Source organism: Antechinus flavipes, chromosome 6 (assembly GCF_016432865.1).
Source record: "Antechinus flavipes isolate AdamAnt ecotype Samford, QLD, Australia chromosome 6, AdamAnt_v2, whole genome shotgun sequence".
Lineage (NCBI taxonomy): Eukaryota > Metazoa > Chordata > Mammalia > Dasyuromorphia > Dasyuridae > Antechinus > Antechinus flavipes.
The window spans coordinates 27454163-27464476 of record NC_067403.1 but is presented as its reverse complement, the minus strand read 5'-3'; positions in this window follow the sequence as shown (position 1 = coordinate 27464476).

Below are 10314 nucleotides of genomic sequence, written 5' to 3'. Positions count from 1 at the left end.
CTGGCAGGCTTCCCGGGTCATTCCGAGTGCATGGCGAATCCCCATAGTCAGCACTTTAATTCTTCAACAGTCTCATTTCCTCCTCCTCCAACATATGCTTTAGCTTGAAAATGTCCATTTACCGCTCTACTTCCTATTTCTTTTTAAAGTTTGAGCTGACAAGAAGGGTTCTTCCCCCGATTAATGAAAGCGTTGCCTAAAAAAGGACATTTTGGGGGGTGCTTCCCTATGGGAAGAGGGTAGATTGACTATGACTATCCCTTTTAGGTTGTTACATCCCTGGGGGTCTGCTATTACTTCCCTAGAAGCTGTAAGTGGGTACATCTCACCTCTGATTATTAAGGGGCCCCGGAGGACAGGGAGACTAGGAGAATGGATCTTGCCAAGATGAAAGCTAGATTGAAGGATCATGGGCATTCTTGGTCTTGAGCCGATCTCAGATCTACACGGGGAAGTTCTTTTTCTTTACAGAACTGATCCCCACTTTGAGGTGGAAAGGGGAAAGGAGCCGTTTAAAAAACTGAATCAGAGGGTCTGAAAGTTCTTGGGCAGCAAGGAGCTCTTGCGAAGTTACATTTGGTGATTTCAGTGTCGGAATCAAAAACACATGCGTGGCCTGCCAGTGAAAGCATCCAAGGGGTTCAAAACCGAGGGGAAAGTGCTGATGCAAAACGCATCTGGAGCTGGAGCAAATGGAACCAATTTGGAAAATAGCTGGAGCCTCACTGAGAAGCCCCCAAAACGGCTGGGATGGCCCACCCCTGCTTTATTAATATCTTGCGACCAGCTGGTGGAGCAAAAATAGAGGGGAAATTTATTTTCATATTTGCTAGCCAGAGCTGGGAATGATACCTAGTTTTGCTGTGTACGTCTACAGGGACTTGGTCATGCCCTTAGAACACATGAGACGGGTCTTGTTTTAATGTTCTTGTTTTCGTCTGAATTTGGGTCCGGCCAAATCGTATCCAAATTTCTTTCACCGAGTTCGCAGAAGCCTAACATTTTAGGGCCATAATTGGGTCCAAATTCGAATCGAGCAAAGTAACCTCCTTATCTTATTCTCCCAGTTCTCGTTGACCTCCCTGGAGTGGACAGAGATGACCGGCCCCTCTTTCTCGCTGCTCTTTGTGTTCTAAACTCCACTGCTTCTCCTGCCGCCAGTCTCCCAGCTATAAGTAGAAATGTTTGTGCCAAGGGCAATTATCACAAACCAACGCCGGGAAAAAATCAGAGCCTCCATGGGGAGAAGAGGGGAGACATACCCCGGGATGAGAGGGTGATAGAAACGGGGGAAGAGACTGATTGACTGACTGATTGGAAACACAGACATAATTCTGTTTTGTGGAAAGTGAAACAGGAGGCACCATGGGAAGTTACCCTCCCTAAACAGAAATCTGCTAGTTCTATTCTAACTCACCAATTAGGTGATAAGATCTAGAGTTTCTTCCTCCTTTCCTTCCTAAATATGGTCATCCCCTAGAGCTCTGTTCTCTTCTCTCCCGTGTTCTTTCCCTTGATGATTTTATCCAGCTTATTCAGGGCTCATCATCAGCCCCTCTATTTAGAGCATGTCTATTTCTCAAACAAGAGCCAAGACTTCTCTCCTACACATTGCCAACCTCGATTGAGAGTCACACCTTTGATGTCCTGCTGTCACTACAAATGCAGCAGGATTGCAACTGAATTGATTTATTGCCTTTTCCTCAAATTCTACTTCTCTTAATTCCATTATTTTTATGGATGGCCCTTGAGTTTTTTCGAGTCCCTAAGCCCAAAGCCTCAGGCATCTTTGAGTTTCTCTTCTCCCTCGCCTAAGTTAAAATCCTGCCTCATACTCTTACCAGATATATGATACTGGGCAAGCCATTCTGTCTGCTTCCATTTTCTCATCTGTAAAATGGGTATACTAATATAACCTCCCTCCCACCTTAATATTTATTTGCTGATTGTCTGGATTTTTGTGCCTACTATCTCCTGTACTAGGAATAACACACACACACACACACACACACACACACACACACACACACACACACACACACACAAACCACATGCAAAGATACACAATTTTGCCCAAAGTCCTTCCTTCAAGGTCCAGCTCGCCTCCTTCAGGCGCCAAGCTTTCCCCGTTTCTTCTACCCACAAATGATCTCTCCCCTCCCAAATGTATAATGCTATTTTTTTTTAACATATAACCTATTATATTTTATCTTACACGCTTCATCCCATTCAATTGTAACCTTCCTTAAAGATGGGAATAGACTTCCTTTCATCTTGTTATCCCCATCATTCAGTCATTTTTTGAGTCATTCCAATTCTCCACGATGCTATTTTGGGGTTTTCTTGGCAGAGATGTTGGAGTGGTTTGCCGTTTCTATCTCCAGCTCATTTTTGCAGATGAGGAAACTGAGGCAAACAGGGTTAATTGACTCGCTCAGAGTCACAGATAGCAAGTATCCGGGACCAGATCCCTAGAATGTACCAAAGTAGCCATTGCTTACTTAATATTTGTTGAACTAAATAGACCAGAGAGCCCAAGCTTTCCACTACAGAATGGATAAGGAGGCAGAATAAGAGAGAAAAGAAGCATATGAACAGAAACTGAACACAATGTGGCTTCAGAGCCAGAACCATCCAATTTGTCATTTTAAATATAAAATATCATTTCCTAGAAAACTTCAAGTTCTATATGATTTTTTAATACAATCTAATGGACCTACTATTCACCCTGGAAAAAGGGCTCCCCTCCCCCACAAAAGAACAAGCCCTTCATGTGGGGTGTGAAACTGGTTTGAGTGATTTGAATTCATAAACCTGAGAATTGTGTTTTCATAATCCGGTCTAACTAAATTTAGAAACATAAATACACAATAATTGTTTCTTCAATTCTTTCCACGTTTCCAATGTTTTTCATCTGGCAATGGCCTCTGCCACATCCACAATCTGGATTTCAAACTTGAGAAAACAATCCAGAATATTAAAAACACAGAAAACAGCAGTTGCAATAATATCCATATTGAGGACTCAAATACAAGTATACCTCCCTCTCTCTTTCCCCCCTCCCAACAAAGTTACCCCATATCATTGTAAAGCCCTATAAACTGCGGTCTCTCACCACAACGTGCCTCTTGGAGGCCTGGGACTAGATGTCTCTGAAACACCTCAAACTTTACATGTCTAGAACTGCTCATTCTTTCCCCCTAAATCCTCCCTTCTTGAGTTTCCTATAATTTTTGAGGGGCTCCATAATGCCCAGAATCAGAACAACTCATCATCCTGAGTTCAAATTCAGCCTCAGACACTTCCTAGCCGTGTGACTCTGGGCAAGTCACTTAACCCTGTTTGCCTCAGTTTCCTCATCTGTAAAATGAGCTGGAGAAGGAAATGGCAAACACTCTAGCATCTCTGCCAAGAAAACCCCAAATGGTGCCATGAAGCCATACCCGACTGATACAATTGAACAATACAGTTGAGAGCACCCTCCCAGCAGTGTGAGCTCAGAACCACAGTGCATCCTGAACTCCTCAGGAGAATTCAATCCCCACATCCCTCATTTGTTGCCAAATCTTGTCATTTCTACCTTCACAATGATTTTAAATACATTTACTTCTTTTTACTTCCTTGGCTGCCATCTTGGTGCAGGCTTTCATTCTTCACGCTTAGACTATCACACTTCACTGTCCAGTTGTCTCCCTGAATCCAATCTTTCCTCCCTCCACTTCATCACTCAGCTGCCAAAATAACCTTCCTGAAATGTGGGTTGGACCACGTCACCCCCTACTCAATAAAGCCCAGAGTTTCTCTATCTACCTCCAGCATTAACTTCAAAATCCTCGATCTATTAAAGCCCTTTACAACCTTTTTTTCTTTCCTTTCTTCTTTCCATTCTTCTTACATTTTAATGTCAACTCTTTGAGTGATAGGGACCATGCTTTTGTAGTATTATTATTATTATTAGTAGTAGTAGTAGTATTCTCAATGATTAGCAGTACACAATAAGTGCTTAATAAATGCTTATTGACAGACTGAGCCTCTACATGCATTCTCATTGTAGCAAAACATTATTATATTGATTCCCTAACATCACTTTTTCCACAACATTTCTTTCGTATTTTGAGTCAATTTAACAAGAATTGATTTATTCATTATGGATTTTATGGAAAACTTATTATGTCACCTTGATTTCTCTCATATTCTTCCCTTTATTCTCTATCAGAGAATTATTCTTTATAAATAGATTTTTTAAGGGAAAAATATAGAAAAAAGAGAAAACAAAAAATTCTGCAAAACCAATCAATTTATCAAAAAAATGTGTCATGAGATATAATGTTCTACATTATGGATTCCAACCTCTGTCAAGGAGCAAGGGCAGAGTAATGAGGTCTTCTCATTTATTCTCTTGGCAACCAATTTTTATCATTTCTCCACTTTCAGTTTTTATTTGGAGATGGGGGAAGAGAAAGGAGAGGAGTGCACAGTTGTCACCATTTACATAGTAGACTCATTGTGTTGCTTTCCTGGCTCCGCTTGGTATCACTAACAATTATTTATTATGCCTCTTCTAGACACTCTTCTAGTTCCTGGCTTTAAGGCAAAAGGAATGCCCTGAAGAAGCTGATATTTTCTGAGAGTATCCTGCCAATTTAATGGGGTTGATTAACAGTTCTAAGAATCAGAAATAAATGGAAAACCACCACTTCAATTGTTTATCTTCCTTTCATTGTAATTAAACATTTGTATTCTCAAAAGGCTCTCTAAGTCCTAGCCCTAAATGTTGATTTACCAAATGTTAATTTATCTCCATTTTCCCTCTTTCCCAGCTTTCCATTAACATCGATTTTTCCATCTTTTGGAAGATTATAAACACCAAGACAAGAAACACGAATATTCCCCTCTGATCATGACCAACCTTTCTTCTACCCCTCTTTCCCATACTCTCTGTCCTCCAGAATGTACCTGACCTCTCTCAATCCATCTTCACACTTTGTCTACCCAGCAACTTCAAGGAGATACTTGCAACCATCCTAAAATAATCTGATTCTCTTGATTTTCCATTGTCTCAAGTTCCAACCCTACCACACTATATTCCCTTCATAATTCCTAATTTTCACTTCTAAATTGGGTCTCCAATCTTAATATTTTTTTTCCTTCAATTCCTGTAACACTCCTACCTCATTTTTTCTTCTTCATGTCCCATTTTCCTTTTTCTCTATTGATTCCAACGCCTTCTACCATCTCCTAAATATGGTTTCCCAAGGTTTTCCCTTTTATCCTTTCTTTATCTTCTCTTTCTCAGTGATCCCATGCACTGGCACAACTTTAAATTTTTACAGAGAACTCACAAATACATAGTTCAAGTCCATAACTCTTTCTCAAGCTTCAGACCCACAGTTTAAATTGATATGTTTGATTGGATAATCCTTTGACAACTCCAATTCATATTTAACAACTCAAAATCAAGTGCATTATTTTTCCCAAAAACACTTTTCTCTCTTCTGGTGTAGATTGTCTATGTGGCCCTTCTTAGGGTCCAAGAAATTCTTTTTTTTTCTTCCCTATAGATTTAAAATATTTATTTTAATGATACAGACCTCCTCTCCCACAATCGCATTCTTTTGCAAAAGACCTTCATGAAGTGATAGAAAAGATGCGGTTAGAAATAACATTATAGTACATCCAAAACAAATAATTGGGCTTATAGTGAAACATTTTCCTTTCTATTTCAGGGAAAACAACAATGGAAATATTCATCCAAACATGGAAAAGGATGGGATCTACCATGTGCACAAGCCTAGTAAGCTGATTAAAATCATCTTCATATTTGTAATTTCATAATGCAAAAGTAATTGAAGCAATGTAGTAATCTAAGCATATGCCAGTGAAATTCTTATAAATGTGAATAAAATCTCTTTTTTTTAATTAAAGCTTTTCATTTTTAAAACATATGCATAGATTTTTCAATATTGATCCTTCTAAGCAATTCCCTAAGACTAAAAGTTGTAGAGCAGGTCTTGATTTTCATTGGTAAAGAAAATGTCTTCATTGGAAATTCCCTATACCAATGAAGTCATAGATCTAGTAAAATAAAAAATAATTACAGTGTTAATTAAAAAAAAAAAAAGAAGATAGGGATTATTATGTCAGTCTAGAAGGATGGTTTGACCAGACTATGGAGCAAAAAAGGGTGAAAGGTATAATCATGCTAGAACAGATAGGTATAGACTAGGTTATGAAGATCTTTATTCAAAAACTAAATAGAGATGTTCATATTTGATCCTAAAGATAATAGGGATCCATAGGAACTGTGGAGAAGTCTATTACAATTGCCCAGGTGAGAAGTGATGGGGGATTTTCCCTATTGGGAGTTCTCCGTGATGATTAAATTGTCGGTCCAGATTCTTTCTGAAAGAATAGTAGGTCCAGCTAATCTAAAACCTAGAAGTGGGTTAAAGTATAGTCCCTTTGTATTCTGTCCTGCTCAGGACACAAGTTCTTCCTAAAATCTGTTCATCTGAAGACCACAATAAAAACCACCTAGCACGTCCCAGAGATTTTCGGCCGTTAGCTATTTTACATCAAACCCAGGATGTGAGGAAGCCGATAACGATTAGATATTTCCCAAGCCATTGCTGGCAGGATCAGTCAGTAATGCCGATTTATACCTGAGCCACAGGGGCAATATTCTTTGTGAAAATTGTGTTGTCATTTCTACTTGAGTTTCTTCACCTGGTTGATAGAATTGTAGTTTTTGTTACTGGAAGAAAATTGAAATCTCTGCAAGTGTCTCAATGTTCTATCTGCCCCACTCCATATTTTTCAAAAGACTCAGTACTGAATAAAATCAGCTCATGTTTAGCCTTACCCATAGTAGACAGGGAAAATGTGGACAATTAAAACCCATACACTTCCTGGGAGGCAATCCTTTTAGTGTTTTCTCTCAGCAAATCTAAACAAATAGGACATCGACCGATTGGACTTTGGGTAGAGGCGACAAACGTCTCAGCTTCCTGTCCGAATTGTTGATATGATCCACTCAGCAGCCAGGAAAGAAGAAAAGGAAGACGGTGCAATTGGTGCCTTCTCCAGGTAGCATCATTTAAAATATTTCAATGACCCAAGTTGAATTTCTGGTTCTCTGATTCTTATCCTTATGTGTATAAGTTCCTTTCCCCCCTCTAAGTCTGTTTTTCCCCTGTAAAATGTGGGTTAAAGTATAGTCCCTTTGTATTCTGTCCTGCTCAGGACACAATTATTATGTTTAGTTGTGGGGACAATATGTTAAGGACATCGATTAGCTCACATCCATAGAAGGGCCTTGGGACCTGGCCATGTTATTAGTTAAAAAAGGGAAGAAGTAGGGATCCTTAGTCTGGAGAAAACATACTCCAGCAGAGTGATAGCAATTTTCAAGTGCTTTATGGGTGCCATCTGGAAAAAAGGATGCAGTTATCTTGGTTGTCTCCAGAGAAAAGAATTAGGAATCTTCGTTGGAGAAGGAGGTGGAAGTTACAGAAGCAAAATTCAATCTAATGTTGTCTAGAAGAGACGACTGTCCCAAAGTAGAATGGGAGGCTTTTGGAGATAGTGGACGCCTGCTCACAGGAGAGTAATTAGCCAAATTTTTTGGAAAAGTATTTGAATAAAATTGGCTCTTCAAAAAAAAAAGTTATTGTTTCATGCATTTCAAAACCATTATTTCAAGAAGGGGACTATAGGCTTGACTAGACTGTCAAGTAATCCATGACATAGATGAGATTACAAGCCCTTATATTAAGGGAATATAACAGCACATAAGTAAATATAAAGCATATACACAAAATATTTATCATATATTTAATATATGATAAGCTAAAAGAAGCTAAAAGCCACTTAGCATGACCAGATAATGAAAGTTCTCAAGTTCATGAGAGATGGGGATCATTGCAAGGAACTGAGGATACCTTTCAAAACCATTATTCCAAGAAGGGGTCTACGGGCTTGACTAGACCGCCAAGTGATCCAGGACACAGAAGTTAAGAACTCTTACATTAAGGAAATATAACATACACACATAGTAAATATAAAGCATAGAATATTATATTTTTATTATATATATTATATATTATATTTATTATATATTTAATATATTAATAAAGACATCAATCAGCTAAAAGCCACTGATGATTGATTGACCAGATGGTGAAAGTTCTCAAGTTTATGAAAGATGGAACTGAAGATGCTTCTCCTACAAACTAAGTCAGTGTCAAGGTCACACAGAAAGTGGCAGTGCTGGAATTTGAACTTCTGGTCTGAGAAATGAGTTCTTTCCACTATCCTTCCTTGCCTCTCATCCACCGTAGCTCTTTAAATTCTGCCCCCCTCCTCACCCCCAACCCTCAAAGCCTGGTCTTTCCCCCTCACACTGAGGACCCTGAAATTTTTAGTCAATCACATTTCCATTCAGAGCTCTAGAAGCTTACCACGATATTTCAAACACCAGAATCAACCATTTTGTGCTGCTTGTCAAAAATAAAAAGCCGTGAAACTCAATCAGGGAAAAAAGCAGCGGAAACGCCAACTGATGCTGGCACCAGGCGCAGCTGCTGCTCAGGCTCCTTGTTTACCGGTCCCTTCTTTGCTCCCCCTTTCAGAGAGTCCTCATTTCCTTCCCCTTCCTACTGGTTTACAGGTTCTTCCGACAACTCAGCCGAGTAGAGAGCTAGCTGATAGATCTGTGGCAAAATGAACATCTGTTGTTCGGAAGACTCGAGCATATCCAATTGGGCAATTATGCAGAAAAAGCATTCGAGTAGTTTGAATGGGTTCCATTATACCCACGCTCACTCTGCTCCCGGCTTTGGGTTTGCCCAACTATGGCCTATGAACATTAGAAAGGCCACAGATTTTTAATCTCCATTGTTTTATGATATCGCTCATTACAAATCATCATGGAATTGATTGACTTGAATTTAAATCCAGCCTGGGACACTGACTTGTGTAACTTCAAATCACTTTACCCTATTCGCCTCAGTTTCCTTATCTGTAAATGAACTGAAGTAGGAAATGGCAAAGCTCTCTAGTATCTTTACAAAAAAACAAAAACAAAAACAAAACAAAAAACAATGGAGTCACAGAGCCAGATACTGATGAAAAGATTGAACCTGGACAAGTCATTAAATTGCTATCTACCTCAGTTTCCTTATCTGTGAAATGAGAATAACAGGTGGTGCGAGGATGAAGTGAGATAATATTTGTAAAATGCTTTCCAAATCGTAAAGTGCTATATAAAATAATAGTAGCTATACTAAAAATAATAATAGCTAGCAAAGTACTGGGCAAACAAATGTTAGCTAATATTTTTTATTAAAACTGCTTTTAAAAATATGCATAGATAATTTTTCAGCATTAACCCTTGCAAATCTTAATGTTAGCTATTATTGTTAATATATATGTTAATATAAATGTTAATGTTAGCTATTATTAAAAAAAAACATTGATAAGCAGGGTTGACCCATGAAAAATATGAAGTAAACCAAATTGGCCCTCAAGGTGCTTCTCATCTGTCTCCTAACACTTTCGATTATGTTTACATCACATATTACTCCCCCTGGAAGAGATCTTAGACCACATCCCAACCTTCAGGAAGGAATAAAGCTATTTCATCCTAGATAGTTTAGTCCCAACTCTGTTCAACTACTCAAGATTATCAAAGGAACCACAACCTCCCAAAGTTGCACATTCAGATGTTTAACATCCTTCCCTGTTAACAGATTCTTCTTGACACCTTTACTTTACTCAGGATCTCCCATGAGCCTTTTTTTTTTTGTTATTATTGTTGCATAGCTGCTGGGTTTATCTATTTTAATTTCTTGCTCAACTTGGATTTTCTAGCCAGGTCTAGAATTCCTAGAAGTTTCTATCTCACACCCATCAGATTAGCAAAAGTGACCTTGCCAAAAATGACAAATGTTGGAGGGGGTTCAGGAAAATAGGCACATTAACACGTCATGGGGAGATCTGTGAATTAATCCAGTCTTTCTGAAATTGTGCTGAAAGACATATAGAGACAAAAAGATGATAGGGAAAAAACTCATGAACAAAAATATTTATAGCAACACTTTTTGGGGTGGCAAGGAATTGGACACTAAAGGATTCACCATCAATTGGGGAATAAAAGATTAAATTATACTCTATAAATTATAGAATATCACTACAGCATAAGAAATGATGAAATGGATAGCTTCAGAGAAAACTGGGAATACTTATAGGTACTAATGCAGAATAATTTGTACAGCAACAATACTGTAAAAATCATAAGCTTTGAAAGACTTGGAC